Source organism: Pseudophryne corroboree, chromosome 9 (assembly GCF_028390025.1).
Source record: "Pseudophryne corroboree isolate aPseCor3 chromosome 9, aPseCor3.hap2, whole genome shotgun sequence".
NCBI classification, from domain to species: Eukaryota; Metazoa; Chordata; class Amphibia; order Anura; family Myobatrachidae; genus Pseudophryne; species Pseudophryne corroboree.
Genome location: NC_086452.1, coordinates 404,470,920 through 404,480,788, shown reverse-complemented (window position 1 = coordinate 404,480,788; position 9,869 = coordinate 404,470,920).

Below are 9,869 nucleotides of genomic sequence, written 5' to 3'. Positions count from 1 at the left end.
CATAAATAAACTCCTTATTTTATTTTCATGATACTAGGGTTAATTGGACACACAAATTACATGTGTAGATCCTCTTAATCCATCTATTATCATTTTCATGGTTTCACTCTTCTAAAATAAAAAAAAATAAATTGTAAAAATAAATACAAATCTGAAAGACGGGGGCGTGGCCTGGCTACTGAAGGAGGCAGTAGTGTCCTGCATGAGCTCCTGTGACCCGGGGCTTTTATATCCTTATAAACCCCCTCCTCGAGCTTCCTAAAAGTGCTCTCAGCACCCTCCCTATCCCTCCTGCTTCCCCTGCTGGGTCCCCGTTGGCGCCGCGGAATCGGGGAGCAGTTTTTACTGCTCCTGCGGGTTGCGGCCTACGGAGCTCATACAAGCCGGGACCTCAATTTCCACCTTAAGCCGACGGCGGCTCCAGGGCCCTCCGGATCGGACCGCGGACCTCTTCCGGAGCTCCGTCCTTCACACCGCCGCCGGCCGCGGCTGGAGGACGCTCCCTGCTGCCCGCTGCTCATCTCTGCCGCCCGGGGATCCTGCGCCCGCCGCACGGGACGGAGCCGACGTGCACCCGGTGGCCATCTTTGATCCCTGCTGTGGGGCTGCCTTGGCTCTCTCTCTCTCCTGCTGGGCCCCGGACGTGAGTACGATCCCCGGGCTTGCGGTCTGTGGTGGTCCGGCGGGGGGAGGGGGGGGGGGGCGACCACGGGGCTGCACATCAGGGACACATTAAAGGAAGTGGTCTCACTGACGCCCGCAAAAGGCCCGCAGCGCTGGTGTATTTTTCTGTTATTTCTTTATTTCATCTGGCTCCCTGCTCCCATTGGGACTCACACAGACCACCACCCGCTACTGCCACTCATATATTATATAGCCTAAGACCCACTCTTCCGGAACCGCAAAGAGTTGAGGCCTAACCTCCGGACCGGAGCCGGGACCTCAAGTGAGACGCCGGCCCGCCCACGGGTCACGGACCCGATTTGCCCACTCTGGAGCCACCTAATAAGCCCCGCAAGCTTTGCCACTGCTGACTGCTGAGGCCTATCTGAAGGGGCACTGACGCCGCAGGGCATACCCCCTCGATTGCTACCCCCACAAAAGTCAGAAATTTTGCTGGCATTCGATCCTGCAGGAGACCCGATCCACCTCTACATAGGGGATCATTGGAGCAAGCTCCGAACCCAGCCAGTGAACCCCCCTTTCCCGCTCCCAACTGCAGTTCTTATCCCCCGCTGAGTGGTGCTGCCCCGGTAACTGGCTGGTCCGTGTCCGGGGCACGCTTCCGCGTTCTGAACAGGGGTCAACGCATTACACGGCCGCCTCAGGTCTCATTACACCCCCCTCCGGTGGTGTGATACCGCCTCTCCCCACCAATATTCTCCGCACCTGCAGAGTCCCTCCAGCCTCTAAATTTCTCCTACTGGCTGTCTGGTGCCCATACATCGCCATGTACTGCCCTGGACTTTTGTTCTCTACTACTCTACCCGAAGCCACCTGATGATCCTCTGAGACCAGGCCACGGGGGGTGACCGCTCCCTAAGAGCCATGTCGCCACATGTATCCTGCTGATCCTGACACACCTTGAGCTACTTGCAAACATCCTCCCTACTGCTTCCCTCCCGGAATATGAGACGTACCTCGAAATCCTCTAGACGGAGCAAAAACAACCAACCACAAAAAGTCACGAGGTCTCAAGCTGATCTGAGGCCCTTCCTTCATCCCACGATATCCCCACAGATGGAGAGCCGTTCCTCTCCCCGCTCCCCTACCTCTCCCTCAGCTTCCTCGACCTCGAATCCAGCCGATGAGATGGCTGACCTTACCTCAGCTAGTAGTCGCGAGCTCCGGGATATCCTGACCTTCATGAGGTCCCTTCCTACGAAGCAAGACCTTCAAGATACCATCAGGAACGAGCTCGCCTCCATCAAAAGCGATATTTCACACCTATCTGACCGGGTGGTTACCCTAGAGGACGACCGGGAAGCCAACGCTTCCTGTATGTCCCAACTGAGGGACTCTGTCCTTGCTCAGTCCAAAGAAATCCGAGCTCTACAATCCAGAATGACGGATATCGACAACAGGGGCAGACGGAACAACATCCGAGTCCGGGGTCTCCCGGAGGAGGTCCCCCAATCTGGACTAGTGGACGCCCTGTCCAAGATATTCAACAAACTTTTGGGAACAAACTCGGATAATGTTATCACCTTCGACAGAGCCCACAGAGCCCTTAAACCGAGGGGCCTCGCCACTGACCGGCCACGTGACGTCATTTGCCGGCTCCATTACTTCGCCCAGAAAGAGGAAATCATGTTCAAGGCCAGACAACTTGATGGCATTGATTTCAATGGCAGCACTATAAGCCTCTATCAAGACCTTTCCTGGTACACACTCCAGCAGCGGAAATCCCTGAAACCCCTGACAGACGAACTGCGGAAACGTCAGATCCGCTACCGCTGGGGATTTCCCTTTCACCTTCAAGCCTGTTCCTCGGGGAAATGGTACACCCTGTCGTCCCACACAGGCCTCAACCCCTTCTGTACCTCTCTAGGCCTCCCTCCATTGTCCATTCCGGACTGGGAATTTCCTCTTTCGGATATACCTCCTCCAAAACGGGCTTCTAACGTGGAACCATGGCAAGAGGTTAGAGGCACTGGGAGGAGATCCCAGTCAACGACATCTCCTTCCAAAACCAAATAGCTGTAAAAGACCCGTTTGATTGATAGTGTTATTCCCCCCCGACAGAAACGCTTGCTGTTAAAGCAATGTTGGAGGGTACTTTTTTCTCTCTCGAAGGGTACACGACGAGGTTACATGTGATTTCCCAGTTGTCTACTGAAGTTGTTGATAAATGGTTAATGTTCCTGTATATGCTGACCGGCGAGGAGAGGGGGCTGCGGACTTAGCCGCTACCCTGGTCCCCACTCTGGCCACCCCCCCCCCCCTTTTTTATCCCTATTCCCTCTCCCTGTGTCAGTTTCAATATGTTATTGCTGTTATCATGGTTCGGGTTGCGGTTCACCCCCATTCCCCCTACAACACCCGCCTCTGGCTATTTTGCCGGTAGGGAGACTGACGGAGTTACGGTTCAGTCTCTCTCCTGCGGGTCTTTTGCTGATGTTATTACATTGTTTTTGTACTCCTTTCTCTTTTATTTCTTTTTCCATGCTTGCTCTTCCTTCTCCCCCTTCCTCCTCCCTCCACTTTAAGGTTCCTAGGCACATGTTCTACTTCACTCCACCATGAGTACCCCGGGGAAGATTAAAGTACTGTCCCTCAATGCACGAGGTCTCAACTCTCCGGAGAAGAGATCCAGTCTTCTACGTCTGTTAAGGTCTGAAAGAGCAGACGTTGCATTAGTACAGGAGACCCATTTCAAGGTTGGAATCCGTAACCCCTCTATCACCAACCGCTACTTTCCAGTAGCGTTTTACAGTAATACCCCCGGTAGTAAATCCAAGGGAGTGGCCATTGTCTTCTCCAGGGATCTACGTGTCTCGGACGTAGCCATACACAGGGTGGTTCCGGGAAGGTTCCTTATTTTGACTTGCAAGATCTCTGAGCAAATATTCACCTTTGCGGTGATGTACGCCCCTAACCAGGCTCAACTATCCTTTTTTAACTCCTACCTCCCGAAATTAGACTCTTTGTTGCAAGGTGTCACGGTTTTAGGTGGTGACTTCAACTGGACATTGGACCCTAATACTGACACCTCTTCCCAAGCCTCCAGATTTGTTGCATCTAAATACCGCCGCGTTAAACACCTATTCCACACACAACAATTAGCCGACTCCTGGAGAACCCTCAACCCCTCAGGACGTGACTACTCCTATTACTCACACCCCCACCGGGTTTATTCCCGCATTGATTATTTATTCCTCAGCCACAGACACCTCCCACTTCTCATAGATGCCACTATTGGCTCTATCACATGGTCTGATCATGCTCCGGTGACCCTAACCTTGACCCTCCCTCACGGCTCTCACAAACAATGGACCTGGAGACTCAATGAGTCCCTCCTATATGACACACTCTGTAAAGAAGCCCTAGACAAAACTCTAGATGACTATATTGCCGCGAATGTCACGGATGATGTCTCCCATCTCACCGTGTGGGAGGCGCATAAATGTGTCCTTCGCGGCAAGCTGATACAACTGGGCACCCACAAAAAGAAACAGAGACGGTCCCTGATCACAGGTCTTTTACATAAAATTCACACCCTCGAGACATCTCACAAAGTATCTCTGTCAGATGTGACCCTAGTAGAACTGTCAGAAGCCCGCTCCCAGCTGAATAAGCTCCTCTCTGACAACATAACCCACTCCATCCGTAAATGTAAACAGAAATACTACCAGTGGGGCAATAAGCCTGGCCGAGTCCTAGCTCAGGCTATACGGGCCCAACACTCGGCCTCATTTATTAGCTCGGTGAAAGACGCCGGAGGGACTCCCAAATTTAAATCACCTGAGATTGGGGCCTGTTTCGCACACTTCTACACCTTGCTCTATAATCTAGAGAACACATCCCCTGATGCAGATCCCCACCTTCTACACCAAAAAATAAGGGACTATCTGAAGTCCATCGATTACCCTATTCTTCCACCTTCGGAGCTTAATACATTAGAAGCCCCCTTCACCACTCAAGAGATAGATCGGGCCATCTCCTCTATGGCGTCGGGGAAAAGTCCTGGCCCCGACGGCTTCACTATCGCATACTATAAGGTGTTTAAAAATAGACTACTCCCTCTCCTGCTCCGTGCATTTAACTCAATTTCATCTGGCTCCCACTTTTCCCGTGATTCACTTGAGGCCCACGTATCGGTGATACCGAAACAGGGCAAAGACCCTTCGGCCTGCTCTAGCTACAGACCCATCTCCCTCCTCAACGTAGATCTGAAAATCTATGCGAAGATTTTGGCAAACAGACTTAACGGGCTGATCCCTTTCCTGGTCCATAGTGACCAGGTGGGTTTTGTGATGGGTCGAGAGGCCAAAGACAACACCACCAAAATCCTTAACCTTATCCACCTAGCATCCCACAGTTCTATCCCCACCATTCTACTCTCTACTGACGCCGAAAAGGCATTTGATAGGGTCAGTTGGAAATTTATGGAAACCATCTTGGAGCACATAGGCTTAGGTCCCAAAGCACTCTCAAGGATAATGGCCCTATATGACTCCCCAACGGCAAGGGTTCGCGTAAACGGCACCCTGTCGGATCCATTCACCATAACCAATGGCACCAGGCAGGGCTGCCCACTATCTCCTTTGATTTTCGTGCTATGTATCGAGGCATTGGCCAGGTCCATTCGGGCTAACCAGGCTATCAAAGGTTTCACCGTAGGTGATGGGGAATATAAACTAGCCTTATTTGCCGACGACCTCTTGGCCATAATATCACACCCTACTGACTCCCTCCCGCACCTAATGAAAGAACTAGACCTATTTGGATACCTCTCCAACTTTAAAATTAATTATAATAAATCTAGTGCTCTTAACATCTCCGCTCCTGCAGACTCCGTTACAACCCTTAAACGCTCCTTCCCTTTCTCATGGCAACCTTCCCATATAACATACTTAGGTGTTAAGTTGAGCGCTAACGGATCCCAGTTATTCTCACTGAACTATTTACCCCTATTGCAAACAATTCGAAATGACTACTCCAGATGGAATATGAAACTCTTATCCTGGTTCGGGAGGATAAACGTAGTTAAGATGAACACCCTCCCTAAATTATTATATGTAATGCAGACCCTCCCGATCCATATCCCGGAGACCTGGTTTCGATCTATTTCATTCTTGATTCAACAATTTGTTTGGCAACGGAGGAGACCTAGGATTAGTCGCTCCCAATTGACAAAACCGATTGTAAGGGGAGGCCTTCAGCTTCCCGATATAAAACATTACTACCATGCCATCCTTTTGAATAGAATTATAGATTGGACGAGATACCGAGAGCTTAAACAATGGGTGAAGTTGGAGGGCCTGTACGTACAACAATTTCCAGAAATATTCCCTTGGCTCCCCTCCCCCCCCAAATTGCCCAACCCCCACCCTACCATTACTCCTACACTTGCTACGTGGAAATCACTGCGCATATTACCCTACATCTCTTCTAAATTCAGCCCCCTGACGTCCTTCCTGGCCAACCCTGAATTTGCTCCGGGAATCAATCCAGCCCACTTTTCACACTGGGCATCAACAGGTTTGTTCAGGGTCGGCCAGATGGTGTCATCAACTGGAGTAAAGCAATTCTCAGACCTTAGGGCAAGATGGGACATCCCCCAACAGGACTTTTGGAAATTCCTGCAAATAAGACACTTCTTGGTGTCTAGCTTTAGACTCCAGGAAGCCGCCAGAGAGATGACCCTTTTTGAGAAACTTTGCGTCGCCGTCCATGACCTGACTCATACTATCTCCACGCTTTATAAGATCGTCTGCCATACCCAACCTACCGATACTCCATCCTTTGCTGAGGCATGGGAAAGAGACCTAGGCATCTCTCTATCTTGTAGGGACTGGGAAAAAATTTGCTTAAAAACCCATACAAGCTCTGTTTGTATCCAAGTAAGAGAGACTCAATATAAAGTCATGACAAGATGGTATAGGCACCCCTCCCTTCTCCATGCTATGTACCCCTCTTCATCAGCACTCTGCTGGCGCTGCTCCTCCTCCTCTGGCACCCTTCTACATATTTGGTGGACATGTCCACTAATACGACCCTTCTGGAAGGAAGTTATACACATTTCCCGGATCATCCTTAAGACCCAAGTCCCACACGACCCAGCATTCTGGCTTATCAATCATTCAACAATTCCAATCTCTCAACACAAACACTCCCTACTAAGACACTTAAGCAATGCAGCACGGGCTGTGATCCCAGCCAGGTGGAGATCCCAAACACCTCCCACGAGTCGTACATGGTTCACGAAATTGAATCATTTCATGAGAATGGAGGACCTGTTCCTCTCATCGATAGGCAAATCAAGTGAATTCGATACTACTTGGGCCCCCTGGTTGGAATACAAGACCTCCCAGGCTTACCTGGCCACTCCCTTGGATGGTAACTGAAATTCTCTCTTCTCTACATCCCATAACCTTTTTAAGTGGTAACCCCCCCTCCCCTCCCCCCTCTACATTCCCAACCCCCTCTGCCATTCTCCTACCCTCTTCCTTTCTTACCCTACACATCTCTTTACTTCTATCTTTTCGCCCTCGGGCGCCCCTATTCTTTTACTCTTTTATTCTATTACTCTACATATTCATGAAGTGAGGGAGCGCCTTCACAGGTGCAGGACAAACTTATTTCCTACACCACTTAGTAAACGCTACCCCTAACACACCTATTCGTTCACACAGGGTTGTTTACTCTTCCCTTTGACATCTGTACAACTCGACTTGTATTTAAATACTATGCACTGTTGGTGTTGATGTTTCTCTACCTGTATTTGTGTGGGGGTTTTCCCTCTTTTTGTCGATGCATTTAAAACCTTTAATAAAAACTGATTAAACAAAAAAAAAAAATCTGAAAGACTATACACAATTAAGGAATGCGTTCAGCATCCCGATAAACAAGATGGCGACGGTCATGTGACCAACGCCGGAATCCCGACACCACTCTGGATCCCGGCTCAAGAAGACCGACCGCTGACATCCCGAAGGTAAGTATTGGGGAGACCGTAGGGTTCGGGCCTGGGGGGGGGGTTTAGAGTTAGGCACAAAGGGGGTTAGGGTTAGGCACTAGGATGGGTTTGCACTAGCCACCACTCCAGCCGATGGCTAGCCCTAGCCACCACTCCCAGGGGGGGCTGGCCCTAGCCCCCCCCGGAGGGTTAGGGTAGGGGAGTGGGGGGTAAGAATACTTACCCTCTCCGCCATCAGGATCCTCGATGTAAGGATGCCAGTGCCAGTCATGTGACCACCAGTATCTTGATGACCGGAATACCATACCGAACCCACAGTTAACATAGCTTGATGCTAGTATACAAACTCTAGTCCTCTTTCTTCATAAGCATAGCTTGTATTGCATATTTTTTTGGGTAGTCTCATATTTATCTTATATTTTACACAATGTAAGGATCATTTACATTAAAGCAAACTTTTCCACTGATCAATAGCAACCAACCAGACACTGTCTTTCATTACATGTATCTAAGTTGCTGAATACTGAGTGTCTTTTTGATGTGTGTGTTGTGTATGTGTCTGTTTTTTTATTGTTTCTTCTGTCTTTGTGCCACTTCTGTGCATTTGTTTTCTGCTTTGTAATGTTCTCTGTGTTTAATTATTATTATTATTATTTATTATCATTAATAATAATAATAGTAATAATAATAACAACAACATTCAGCATAGATCTGGTTTACTTGCAAATAAGAAATGTGGTCTATTTGCGCATATATTCTTTTCATATCTAATAAATAAAGCAAGAATGCTCTACAACATGAAATCGCGGACAATATGTCCTACAATAAACATTTTGCTACATTTTGAAATTCATAAATATGTGTCATGTGCAGATTGCTGGGTTCTATGTCACTAGTTTCTGTTTTGCTGGATTAATCTTTGATATAGATTATTTTTCAGTCCAGCAACCTGGATTAGTTTCAGTTTTTACCTTTTAATTAAACAACTTCTGGATTCACACTCAATTTTGAATTATTCAGTAGTCTTGGAATTGCAATTCCCCCATAACATCTCAGTATATTTGATGTTGTGAGTTTTAATTATTATTCTTATTCCTTGCATAGTTATGTAGTTAAAAGGTTGAAAAAAAGACAAAGTATATTAACTCCAACCTTATACAAATTCTAGATGTGCTTATCCAGAGAAGGATGAAATAAAACATACAGATTAATTAGATTAATTCTTGGGATTAACCTTTGATAATGCCATGAGAAGTTTGGAGTCAAGGTTTGCTTGATGTTCCCCTCACGTGTTGTGTCATGGAGAAGGCCCACCTGGAAAAAGATAGAAGCATGATAATATGTTCCCAGTATTCATTGATACTTAGGAAACTATACATGAATCTGTCTGTCTATCTATCTATCTATCTATCTATCTATCTATCTATCTAAAAGCAGCAAAAGGGACCTCCACAAATACCCTATTGGTGATAGGGAGATGGAGGGATATAAAAGCAAGACAGGAAGATGGGGGTGAGTAGAGAAAAGACAGAGGTGCAATGTCGGGCATGATACCTATCAACCCAGCTAATGATGGGTCCACAGTACAAAGTACAAAGTACTAGTGTCTATCTATCTACGATCTATTTATGATCTACCTACAGTACCTTATCTTTACTCTAATATTAGCTATTTACAATCTATCTATCTTATATTATCTATCTATCTTTTCTTAATTCTAATCTTATCTATTTACAATCTATCTTATCTATCTATCTATCTATCTATCTATCTATCTATCTATCTAACTATCTTAACTCTATCTATGTACAATGTATCTTAGCTATCTATCTCATATTATCTTATCTATTTACAATCTATCTATCTATCTATCTATCTATCTATCTATCTATCTATCTATCTATCTATCTATCTATCTAATAATTAATTACCTGTCCTGGGTCTTCTTCTGCTATGGTTCACCTTTGATCATTGCCATGAGAAGTTTGGAGTAAAGGTGGCCTTGTAATAGGCAGCAATGTAGTTTGCTTGATGTTCATATCACATGTTGTGTCATGGAGAAGGCCCACTTGGAAAAAGCTAGAAGTGTTGTAATATGTTCCTGATATAGATTGATACTTAGAAAATAAACTATCTATCTATCTATCTATCTATCTATCTATCTATCTATCTATCTATCCATCCCATGATAAGAAATGCAAGTGAGCCTGTCCTGTACAAAATGTAG